Here is a 12,885-nt window from a genome sequence, read left to right as displayed (position 1 = left end):
GTGTGTGGCATTTTTTTGAGCTGGCTACCCCCAATTGGGATAGGTGTTCCACAGCAAGCACCTATTGTTCGTCGGAAGCTGTTTTTGCCCCAGGGGTCTCCGGGCTGTGTTCGTTGGGGTTGAACTCCTGCTAGCAAAACCGCCGGGTTGAGGGAAGGGTTCAGACTGTGCCTGGGCCCTGTGGTCTCTTCCAGGTCAGTGTATGCAATATCCTTCCCCTTGCCCCAGGCACCTGGGAGCATGTCTGCACGTGGAGAAAGACTTTCCCGTGGGAAGCCGATTTTTGTCCAACGGGTCCCAGTGCTCTGCTCCTCTCTTTTCACTCCTGCTGCCAGAAGCCCAGGGAGGATGGGAGGGCTTAGAACATGGCTGGGCACTGTGGTTTCTTCCAGAGAAGTGGAGGGCATTTGCTTTACCTTGCCACAACCACTTGGGATAGGGTTTGCACCTCAGGAACACTGTCTCCGTGGGAAGCCGGCTTTTTGCAAAGGGGTCTCAGGGCCGTGTGCCTCGGCTGTCCATCCGGCTCCCCAAAGCACAGGGACGAGGTGAGGGGCTTAGACCATGCCTGGGCAATGTTGTTTCTTACACCTGGGTGTGTGGCATTTTGTTGAGCTGGCTACCCCCACTTGGGATAGGTGTTCCACAGCAAGCACCTATTGTTCGTCGGAAGCCGTTTTTGCCCCAGGGGTCTCCGGGCTGTGTTCGTTGGGGTTGAACTCCTGCTAGCAAAACCGCCGGGTTGAGGGAAGGGTTCAGACTGTGCCTGGGCCCTGTGGTCTCTTCCAGGTCAGTGTATGCAATTTCCTTCCCTTTGCCCCAGGCACCTGGGAGCATGTCTGCACGTGGAGAAAGACTTTCCCTTGGGAAGCCGGTTTTTGTCAAATGGGTCCCAGTGCTCTGCTCCTCTCTTTTCACTCCTGCTGCCAGAAGCCCAGGGAGGATGGGAGGGCTTAGAACATGCCTGGGCACTGTGGTTTCTTCCAGAGAAGTGGAGGGCATTGGCTTTACCTTGCCACAACCACTTGTGATAGGGTGTGCACCTCAGGAAAACTGTCTCCGTGGGAAGCCGGCTTTTTGCAAAGGGGTCTCAGGGCCGTGGGCCTCGGCTGTCCCTCCGGCTCCCCAAAGCACAGGGACGAGGTGAGGGGCTTAGACCATGCATGGGCAATGTTGTTTCTTACACCTGGGTGTGTGGCATTTTGTTGAGCTGGCTACCCCCACTTGGGATAGGTTTTCCACAGCAAGCACCTATTGTTCGTCGGAAGCCGTTTTTGCCCCAGGGTTCTCCGGGCTGTGTTCGTTGGGGTTGAACTCCTGCTAGCAAAACCCCCGGGTTGAGGGAAGGGTTCAGACTGTGCCTGGGCCCTGTGGTCTCTTCCAGGTCAGTGTATGGCATTTCCTTCCCCTTGCCCCAGGCACCTGGGAGCATGTCTGCACGTGGAGAAAGACTTTCCCGTGGGAAGCCGGGTTTTGTCAAACGGGTCCCAGTGCTCTGCTCCTCTCTTTTCACTCCTGCTGCCAGAAGCCCAGGGAGGATGGGAGGGCTTAGAACATGGCTGGGCACTGTGGTTTCTTCCAGAGAAGTGGAGGGCATTTGCTTTACCTTGCCACAACCACTTGGGATAGGGTCTGCACCTCAGGAACACTGTCTCCGTGGGAAGCCGGCTTTTTGCAAAGGGGTCTCAGGGCCGTGTGCCTCGGCTGTCCCTCCGGCTCCCCAAAGCACAGGGACGAGGTGAGGGGCTTAGACCATGCCTGGGCAATGTTGTTTCTTACACCTGGGTGTGTGGCATTTTGTTGAGCTGGCTACCCCCACTTGGGATAGGTGTTCCACAGCAAGCACCTATTGTTCGTCGGAAGCCGTTTTTGCCCCAGGGGTCTCCGGGCTGTGTTCGTTGGGGTTGAACTCCTGCTAGCAAAACCGCCGGGTTGAGGGAAGGGTTCAGACTGTGCCTGGGCCCTGTGGTCTCTTCCAGGTCAGTGTATGGCATTTCCTTCCCCTTGCCCCAGGCACCTGGGAGCATGTCTGCACGTGGAGAAAGACTTTCCCGTGGGAAGCCGGGTTTTGTCCAACGGGTCCCAGTGCTCTGCTCCTCTCTTTTCACTCCTGCTGCCAGAAGCCCAGGGAGGATGGGAGGGCTTAGAACATGGCTGGGCACTGTGGTTTCTTCCAGAGAAGTGGAGGGCATTTGCTTTACCTTGCCACAACCACTTGGGATAGGGTCTGCACCTCAGGAAAACTGTCTCCGTGGGAAGCCGGCTTTTTGCAAAGGGGTCTCAGGGCCGTGTGCCTCGGCTGTCCCTCCGGCTCCCCAAAGCACAGGGACGAGGTGAGGGGCTTAGACCATGCCTGGGCAATGTTGTTTCTTACACCTGGGTGTGTGGCATTTTGTTGAGCTGGCTACCCCCACTTGGGATAGGTGTTCCACAGCAAGCACCTATTGTTCGTCGGAAGCCGTTTTTGCCCCAGGGGTCTCCGGGCTGTGTTCCTTGGAGTTGAACTCCTGCTAGCAAAACCGCCGGGTTGAGGGAAGGGTTCAGACTGTGCCTGGGCCCTGTGGTCTCTTCCAGGTCAGTGTATGGCATTTCCTTCCCCTTGCCCCAGGCACCTGGGAGCATGTCTGCACGTGGAGAAAGACTTTCCCGTGGGAAGCCGGGTTTTGTCCAACGGGTCCCAGTGCTCTGCTCCTCTCTTTTCACTCCTGCTGCCAGATGCCCAGGGAGGATGGGAGGGCTTTGAACATGGCTGGGCACTGTGGTTTCTTACAGAGAAGTGGAGGGCATTTGCTTTACCTTGCCACAACCACTTGGGATAGGGTCTGCACCTCAGGAAAACTGTCTCCGTGGGAAGCCGGCTTTTTGCAAAGGGGTCTCAGGGCCGTGTGCCTCGGCTGTCCCTCCGGCTCCCCAAAGCACAGGGACGAGGTGAGGGGCTTAGACCATGCCTGGGCAATGTTGTTTCTTACACCTGGGTGTGTGGCATTTTGTTGAGCTGGCTACCCCCACTTGGGATAGGTGTTCCACAGCAAGCACCTATTGTTCGTCGGAAGCCGTTTTTGCCCCAGGGGTCTCCGGGCTGTGTTCGTTGGGGTTCAACTCCTGCTAGCAAAACCGCCGGGTTGAGGGAAGGGTTCAGACTGTGCCTGGGCCCTGTGGTCTCTTCCAGGTCAGTGTATGGCATTTCCTTCCCCTTGCCCCAGGCACCTGGGGGCATGTCTGCACATGGAGAAAGACTTTCCCGTGGGAAGCCGGGTTTTGCCAAACGGGGCCCAGTGCTCTGCTCCTCTCTTTTCACTCCTGCTGCCAGAAGCCCAGGGCGGATCGGAGGGCTTAGAACATGGCTGGGCACTGTGGTTTCTTCCAGAGAAGTGGAGGGCATTTGCTTTAACTTGCCACAACCACTTGGGATAGGGTCTGCACCTCAGGAAAACTGTCTCCGTGGGAAGCCGGCTTTGTGCAAAGGGGCCTCAGGGCCGTGTGCCTCGGCTGTCCCTCCGGCTCCCCAAAGCACAGGGACGAGGTGAGGGGCTTAGACCATGCCTGGGCAATGTTGTTTCTTACACCTGGGTGTGTGGCATTTTGTTGAGCTGGCTACCCCCACTTGGGATAGGTGTTCCACAGCAAGCACCTATTGATTGTCGGAAGCCGTTTTTGCCCCAGGGGTCTCCGGGCTGTGTTCGTTGGGGTTGAACTCCTGCTAGCAAAACCGCCGGGTTGAGGGAAGGGTTCAGACTGTGCCTGGGCCCTGTAGTCTCTTCCAGGTCAGTGTATGGCATTTCCTTCCCCTTGCCCCAGGCACCTGGGAGCATGTCTGCAAGTGGAGAAAGACATTCCCGTGGGAAGCCGGGTTTTGTCAAACGGGTCCGAGTGCTCTGCTCCTCTCTTTTCACTCCTGCTGCCAGAAGCCCAGGGCGGATGGGAGGGCTTAGAACATGGCTGGGCACTGTGGTTTCTTCCAGAGAAGTGGAGGGCATTTGCTTTACCTTGCCACAACCACTTGGGATAGGGTCTGCACCTCAGGAAAACTGTCTCCGTGGGAAGCCGGCTTTTTGCAAAGGGGTCTCAGGGCCGTGTGCCTCGGCTGTCCCTCCGGCTCCCCAAAGCACAGGGACGAGGTGAGGGGCTTAGACCATGCCTGGGCAATGTTGTTTCTTACACCTGGGTGTGTGGCATTTTGTTGAGCTGGCTACCCCCACTTGGGATAGGTGTTCCACAGCAAGCACCTATTGTTCGTCGGAAGCCGTTTTTGCCCCAGGGGTCTCCGGGCTGTGTTCGTTGGGGTTGAACTCCTGCTAGCAAAACCGCCGGGTTGAGGGAAGGGTTCAGACTGTGCCTGGGCCCTGTGGTCTCTTCCAGGTCAGTGTATGGCATTTCCTTCCCCTTGCCCCAGGCACCTGGGAGCATGTCTGCACGTGGAGAAAGACTTTCCCGTGGGAAGCCGGGTTTTGTCCAACGGGTCCCAGTGCTCTGCTCCTCTCTTTTCACTCCTGCTGCCAGAAGCCCAGGGAGGATGGGAGGTCTTAGAACATGGCTGGGCACTGTGGTTTCTTCCAGAGAAGTGGAGGGCATTTGCTTTACCTTGCCACAACCACTTGGGATAGGGTCTGCACCTCAGGAAAACTGTCTCCGTGGGAAGCCGGCTTTTTGCAAAGGGGTCTCAGGGCCGTGTGCCTCGGCTGTCCCTCCGGCTCCCCAAAGCACAGGGACGAGGTGAGGGGCTTAGACCATGCCTGGGCAATGTTGTTTCTTACACCTGGGTGTGTGGCATTTTGTTGAGCTGGCTACCCCCACTTGGGATAGGTGTTCCACAGCAAGCACCTATTGTTCGTCGGAAGCTGTTTTTGCCCCAGGGGTCTCCGGGCTGTGTTCGTTGGGGTTGAACTCCTGCTAGCAAAACCGCCAGGTTGAGGGAAGGGTTCAGACTGTGCCTGGGCCCTGTGGTCTCTTCCAGGTCAGTGTATGGCATTTCCTTCCCCTTGCCCCAGGCACCTGGGAGCATGTCTGCACGTGGAGAAAGACATTCCCGTGGGAAGCCGGGTTTTGTCAAACGGGTCCCAGTGCTCTGCTCCTCTCTTTTCACTCCTGCTGCCAGAAGCCCAGGGCGAATGGGAGGGCTTAGAACATGGCTGGGCACTGTGGTTTCTTCCAGAGAAGTGGAGGGCATTTGCTTTACCTTGCCACAACCACTTGGGATAGGGTCTGCACCTCAGGAAAACTGTCTCCGTGGGAAGCCGGCCTTTTGCAAAGGGGTCTCAGGGCCGTGTGCCTCCGCTGTCCCTCCGGCTCCCCAAAGCACAGGGACGAGGTGAGGGGCTTAGACCATGCCTGGGCAATGTTGTTTCTTACACCTGGGTGTGTGGCATTTTGTTGAGCTGGCTACCCCCACTTGGGATAGGTGTTCCACAGCAAGCACCTATTGTTCGTCGGAAGCCGTTTTTGCCCCAGGGGTCTCCGGGCTGTGTTCGTTGGGGTTGAACTCCTGCTAGCAAAACCGCCGGGTTGAGGGAAGGGTTCAGATGTGCCTTGGCCCTGTGGTCTCTTTCCAGGTCAGTGTATGGCATTTCCTTCCCCTTGCCACAGGCACCTGGGAGCATGTCTGCACGTGGAGAAAGACTTTCCCGTGGGAAGCCGGTTTTTTTCAAACGGGTCCCAGTGCTCTGCTCCTCTCTTTTCACTCCTGCTGCCAGAAGCCCAGGGAGGATGGGAGGGCTTAGAACATGGCTGGGCACTGTGGTTTCTTCCAGAGAAGTGGAGGGCATTTGCTTTAACTTGCCACAACCACTTGGGATAGGGTCTGCACCTCAGGAAAACTATCTCCGTGGGAAGCGGGCTTTTTGCAAAGGGGTCTCAGGGCCGTGTGCCTCGGCTGTCCCTCCGGCTCCCCAAAGCACAGGGACGAGGTGAGGGGCTTAGACCATGCCTGGGCAATGTTGTTTCTTACACCTGGGTGTGTGGCATTTTGTTGAGCTGGCTACCCCCACTTGGGATAGGTGTTCCACAGCAAGCACCTATTGTTCGTCGGAAGCCGTTTTTGCCCCAGGGTTCTCCGGGCTGTGTTCGTTGGGGTTGAACTCCTGCTAGCAAAACCCCCGGGTTGAGGGAAGGGTTCAGACTGTGCCTGGGCCCTGTGGTCTCTTCCAGGTCAGTGTATGGCATTTCCTTCCCCTTGCCCCAGGCACCTGGGAGCATGTCTGCACGTGGAGAAAGACTTTCCCGTGGGAAGCCGGGTTTTGTCAAACGGGTCCCAGTGCTCTGCTCCTCTCTTTTCACTCCTGCTGCCAGAAGCCCAGGGAGGATGGGAGGGCTTAGAACATGGCTGGGCACTGTGGTTTCTTCCAGAGAAGTGGAGGGCATTTGCTTTACCTTGCCACAACCACTTGGGATAGGGTCTGCACCTCAGGAACACTGTCTCCGTGGGAAGCCGGCTTTTTGCAAAGGGGTCTCAGGGCCGTGTGCCTCGGCTGTCCCTCCGGCTCCCCAAAGCACAGGGACGAGGTGAGGGGCTTAGACCATGCCTGGGCAATGTTGTTTCTTACACCTGGGTGTGTGGCATTTTGTTGAGCTGGCTACCCCCACTTGGGATAGGTGTTCCACAGCAAGCACCTATTGTTCGTCGGAAGCCGTTTTTGCCCCAGGGGTCTCCGGGCTGTGTTCGTTGGGGTTGAACTCCTGCTAGCAAAACCGCCGGGTTGAGGGAAGGGTTCAGACTGTGCCTGGGCCCTGTGGTCTCTTCCAGGTCAGTGTATGGCATTTCCTTCCCCTTGCCCCAGGCACCTGGGAGCATGTCTGCACGTGGAGAAAGACTTTCCCGTGGGAAGCCGGGTTTTGTCCAACGGGTCCCAGTGCTCTGCTCCTCTCTTTTCACTCCTGCTGCCAGAAGCCCAGGGAGGATGGGAGGGCTTAGAACATGGCTGGGCACTGTGGTTTCTTCCAGAGAAGTGGAGGGCATTTGCTTTACCTTGCCACAACCACTTGGGATAGGGTCTGCACCTCAGGAAAACTGTCTCCGTGGGAAGCCGGCTTTTTGCAAAGGGGTCTCAGGGCCGTGTGCCTCGGCTGTCCCTCCGGCTCCCCAAAGCACAGGGACGAGGTGAGGGGCTTAGACCATGCCTGGGCAATGTTGTTTCTTACACCTGGGTGTGTGGCATTTTGTTGAGCTGGCTACCCCCACTTGGGATAGGTGTTCCACAGCAAGCACCTATTGTTCGTCGGAAGCCGTTTTTGCCCCAGGGGTCTCCGGGCTGTGTTCCTTGGAGTTGAACTCCTGCTAGCAAAACCGCCGGGTTGAGGGAAGGGTTCAGACTGTGCCTGGGCCCTGTGGTCTCTTCCAGGTCAGTGTATGGCATTTCCTTCCCCTTGCCCCAGGCACCTGGGAGCATGTCTGCACGTGGAGAAAGACTTTCCCGTGGGAAGCCGGGTTTTGTCCAACGGGTCCCAGTGCTCTGCTCCTCTCTTTTCACTCCTGCTGCCAGATGCCCAGGGAGGATGGGAGGGCTTTGAACATGGCTGGGCACTGTGGTTTCTTACAGAGAAGTGGAGGGCATTTGCTTTACCTTGCCACAACCACTTGGGATAGGGTCTGCACCTCAGGAAAACTGTCTCCGTGGGAAGCCGGCTTTTTGCAAAGGGGTCTCAGGGCCGTGTGCCTCGGCTGTCCCTCCGGCTCCCCAAAGCACAGGGACGAGGTGAGGGGCTTAGACCATGCCTGGGCAATGTTGTTTCTTACACCTGGGTGTGTGGCATTTTGTTGAGCTGGCTACCCCCACTTGGGATAGGTGTTCCACAGCAAGCACCTATTGTTCGTCGGAAGCCGTTTTTGCCCCAGGGGTCTCCGGGCTGTGTTCGTTGGGGTTCAACTCCTGCTAGCAAAACCGCCGGGTTGAGGGAAGGGTTCAGACTGTGCCTGGGCCCTGTGGTCTCTTCCAGGTCAGTGTATGGCATTTCCTTCCCCTTGCCCCAGGCACCTGGGGGCATGTCTGCACATGGAGAAAGACTTTCCCGTGGGAAGCCGGGTTTTGCCAAACGGGGCCCAGTGCTCTGCTCCTCTCTTTTCACTCCTGCTGCCAGAAGCCCAGGGCGGATCGGAGGGCTTAGAACATGGCTGGGCACTGTGGTTTCTTCCAGAGAAGTGGAGGGCATTTGCTTTAACTTGCCACAACCACTTGGGATAGGGTCTGCACCTCAGGAAAACTGTCTCCGTGGGAAGCCGGCTTTGTGCAAAGGGGCCTCAGGGCCGTGTGCCTCGGCTGTCCCTCCGGCTCCCCAAAGCACAGGGACGAGGTGAGGGGCTTAGACCATGCCTGGGCAATGTTGTTTCTTACACCTGGGTGTGTGGCATTTTGTTGAGCTGGCTACCCCCACTTGGGATAGGTGTTCCACAGCAAGCACCTATTGATTGTCGGAAGCCGTTTTTGCCCCAGGGGTCTCCGGGCTGTGTTCGTTGGGGTTGAACTCCTGCTAGCAAAACCGCCGGGTTGAGGGAAGGGTTCAGACTGTGCCTGGGCCCTGTAGTCTCTTCCAGGTCAGTGTATGGCATTTCCTTCCCCTTGCCCCAGGCACCTGGGAGCATGTCTGCACGTGGAGAAAGACTTTCCCGTGGGAAGCCGGGTTTTGTCAAACGGGTCCGAGTGCTCTGCTCCTCTCTTTTCACTCCTGCTGCCAGAAGCCCAGGGCGGATGGGAGGGCTTAGAACATGGCTGGGCACTGTGGTTTCTTCCAGAGAAGTGGAGGGCATTTGCTTTACCTTGCCACAACCACTTGGGATAGGGTCTGCACCTCAGGAAAACTGTCTCCGTGGGAAGCCGGCTTTTTGCAAAGGGGTCTCAGGGCCGTGTGCCTCGGCTGTCCCTCCGGCTCCCCAAAGCACAGGGACGAGGTGAGGGGCTTAGACCATGCCTGGGCAATGTTGTTTCTTACACCTGGGTGTGTGGCATTTTGTTGAGCTGGCTACCCCCACTTGGGATAGGTGTTCCACAGCAAGCACCTATTGTTCGTCGGAAGCCGTTTTTGCCCCAGGGGTCTCCGGGCTGTGTTCGTTGGGGTTGAACTCCTGCTAGCAAAACCGCCGGGTTGAGGGAAGGGTTCAGACTGTGCCTGGGCCCTGTGGTCTCTTCCAGGTCAGTGTATGGCATTTCCTTCCCCTTGCCCCAGGCACCTGGGAGCATGTCTGCACGTGGAGAAAGACTTTCCCGTGGGAAGCCGGGTTTTGTCCAACGGGTCCCAGTGCTCTGCTCCTCTCTTTTCACTCCTGCTGCCAGAAGCCCAGGGAGGATGGGAGGGCTTAGAACATGGCTGGGCACTGTGGTTTCTTCCAGAGAAGTGGAGGGCATTTGCTTTACCTTGCCACAACCACTTGGGATAGGGTCTGCACCTCAGGAAAACTGTCTCCGTGGGAAGCCGGCTTTTTGCAAAGGGGTCTCAGGGCCGTGTGCCTCGGCTGTCCCTCCGGCTCCCCAAAGCACAGGGACGAGGTGAGGGGCTTAGACCATGCCTGGGCAATGTTGTTTCTTACACCTGGGTGTGTGGCATTTTGTTGAGCTGGCTACCCCCACTTGGGATAGGTGTTCCACAGCAAGCACCTATTGTTCGTCGGAAGCTGTTTTTGCCCCAGGGGTCTCCGGGCTGTGTTCGTTGGGGTTGAACTCCTGCTAGCAAAACCGCCAGGTTGAGGGAAGGGTTCAGACTGTGCCTGGGCCCTGTGGTCTCTTCCAGGTCAGTGTATGGCATTTCCTTCCCCTTGCCCCAGGCACCTGGGAGCATGTCTGCAAGTGGAGAAAGACATTCCCGTGGGAAGCCGGGTTTTGTCAAACGGGTCCCAGTGCTCTGCTCCTCTCTTTTCACTCCTGCTGCCAGAAGCCCAGGGCGAATGGGAGGGCTTAGAACATGGCTGGGCACTGTGGTTTCTTCCAGAGAAGTGGAGGGCATTTGCTTTACCTTGCCACAACCACTTGGGATAGGGTCTGCACCTCAGGAAAACTGTCTCCGTGGGAAGCCGGCCTTTTGCAAAGGGGTCTCAGGGCCGTGTGCCTCCGCTGTCCCTCCGGCTCCCCAAAGCACAGGGACGAGGTGAGGGGCTTAGACCATGCCTGGTCAATGTTGTTTCTTACACCTGGGTGTGTGGCATTTTGTTGAGCTGGCTACCCCCACTTGGGATAGGTGTTCCACAGCAAGCACCTATTGTTCGTCGGAAGCCGTTTTTGCCCCAGGGGTCTCCGGGCTGTGTTCGTTGGGGTTGAACTCCTGCTAGCAAAACCGCCGGGTTGAGGGAAGGGTTCAGACTGTGCCTGGGCCCTGTGGTCTCTTCCAGGTCAGTGTATGGCATTTCCTTCCCCTTGCCACAGGCACCTGGGAGCATGTCTGCACGTGGAGAAAGACTTTCCCGTGGGAAGCCGGGTTTTGTCAAACGGGTCCCAGTGCTCTGCTCCTCTCTTTTCACTCCTGCTGCCAGAAGCCCAGGGAGGATGGGAGGGCTTAGAACATGGCAGGGCACTGTGGTTTCTTCCAGAGAAGTGGAGGGCATTTGCTTTACCTTGCCACAACCACTTGGGATAGGGTCTGCACCTCAGGAAAACTGTCTCCGTGGGAAGCCGGCCTTTTGCAAAGGGGTCTCAGGGCCGTGTGCCTCCGCTGTCCCTCCGGCTCCCCAAAGCACAGGGACGAGGTGAGGGGCTTAGACCATGCCTGGTCAATGTTGTTTCGTACACCTGGGTGTGTGGCATTTTGTTGAGCTGGCTACCCCCACTTGGGATAGGTGTTCCACAGCAAGCACCTATTGTTCGTCGGAAGCCGTTTTTGCCCCAGGGTTCTCCGGGCTGTGTTCGTTGGGGTTGAACTCCTGCTAGCAAAACCGCCGGGTTGAGGGAAGGGTTCAGACTGTGCCTGGGCCCTGTGGTCTCTTCCAGGTCAGTGTATGGCATTTCCTTCCCCTTGCCCCAGGCACCTGGGAGCATGTCTGCACGTGGAGAAAGACTTTCCCGTGAGAAGCCGGGTTTTGTCAAACGGGTCCCAGTGCTCTGCTCCTCTCTTTTCACTCCTGCTGCCAGAAGCCCAGGGAGGATGGGAGGGCTTAGAACATGGCAGGGCACTGTGGTTTCTTCCAGAGAAGTGGAGGGCATTTGCTTTACCTTGCCACAACCACTTGGGATAGGGTCTGCACCTCAGGAAAACTGTCTCCGTGGGAAGCCGGCCTTTTGCAAAGGGGTCTCAGGGCCGTGTGCCTCCGCTGTCCCTCCGGCTCCCCAAAGCACAGGGACGAGGTGAGGGGCTTAGACCATGCCTGGTCAATGTTGTTTCGTACACCTGGGTGTGTGGCATTTTGTTGAGCTGGCTACCCCCACTTGGGATAGGTGTTCCACAGCAAGCACCTATTGTTCGTCGGAAGCCGTTTTTGCCCCAGGGGTCTCCGGGCTGTGTTCGTTGGGGTTGAACTCCTGCTAGCAAAACCGCCGGGTTGAGGGAAGGGTTCAGACTGTGCCTGGGCCCTGTGGTCTCTTCCAGGTCAGTGTATGGCATTTCCTTCCCCTTGCCCCAGGCACCTGGGAGCATGTCTGCACGTGGAGAAAGACTTTCCCGTGGGAAGCCGGTTTTTGTCCAACGGGTCCCAGTGCTCTGCTCCTCTCTTTTCACTCCTGCTGCCAGAAGCCCAGGGAGGATGGGAGGGCTTAGAACATGGCTGGGCACTGGGGTTTCTTCCAGAGAAGTGGAGGGCATTTGCTTTACCTTGCCACAACCACTTGGGATAGGGTGTGCACCTCAGGAAAACTGTCTCCGTGGGAAGCCGGCTTTTTGCAAAGGGGTCTCAGGGCCGTGTGCCTCGGCTGTCCCTCCGGCTCCCCAAAGCACAGGGACGAGGTGAGGGGCTTAGACCATGCCTGGGCAATGTTGTTTCTTACACCTGGGTGTGTGGCATTTTGTTGAGCTGGCTACCCCCACTTGGGATAGGTGTTCCACAGCAAGCACCTATTGTTCGTCGGAAGCCGTTTTTGCCCCAGGGGTCTCCGGGCTGTGTTCGTTGGGGTTCAACTCCTGCTAGCAAAACCGCCGGGTTGAGGGAAGGGTTCAGACTGTGCCTGGGCCCTGTGGTCTCTTCCAGGTCAGTGTATGGCATTTCCTTCCCCTTGCCACAGGCCCCTGGGAGCATGTCTGCAAGTGGAGAAAGACTTTCAAGTGGGAAGCCGGGTTTTGTCCAACGGGTCCCAGTGCTCTGCTCCTCTCTTTTCACTCCTGCTGCCAGAAGCCCAGGGAGGATGGGAGGGCTTAGAACATGGCTGGGCACTGTGGTTTCTTCCAGAGAAGTGGAGGTCATTTGCTTTACCTTGCCACAACCACTTGGGATAGGGTCTGCACCTCAGGAAAACTGTCTCCGTGGGAAGCTGGCTTTTTGCAAAGGGGTCTCAGGGCCGTGTGCCTCGGCTGTCCCTCCAGCTCCCCAAAGCACAGGGACGAGGTGAGGGGCTTAGACCATGCCTGGGCAATGTTGTTTCTTACACCTGGGTGTGTGGCATTTTGTTGAGCTGGCTACCCCCACTTGGGATAGGTGTTCCACAGCAAGCACCTATTGTTCGTCGGAAGCCGTTTTTGCCCCAGGGGTCTCCGGGCTGTGTTCGTTGGGGTTGAACTCCTGCTAGCAAAACCGCCGGGTTGAGGGAAGGGTTCAGACTGTGCCTGGGCCCTGTGGTCTCTTCCAGGTCAGTGTATGGCATTTCCTTCCCCTTGCCACAGGCACCTGGGAGCATGTCTGCACGTGGAGAAAGACTTTCCCGTGGGAAGCCGGGTTTTGTCAAACGGGTCCCAGTGCTCTGCTCCTCTCTTTTCACTCCTGCTGCCAGAAGCCCAGGGAGGATGGGAGGGCTTAGAACATGGCAGGGCACTGTGGTTTCTTCC

Source organism: Ursus americanus, unplaced genomic scaffold (genome assembly GCF_024610735.1).
Source record: "Ursus americanus isolate L20-20 unplaced genomic scaffold, mUrsAme1.1.p SCAF_76, whole genome shotgun sequence".
Classification (NCBI taxonomy): Eukaryota; Metazoa; Chordata; class Mammalia; order Carnivora; family Ursidae; genus Ursus; species Ursus americanus.
Note: the sequence above shows the minus strand (reverse complement) of the source record.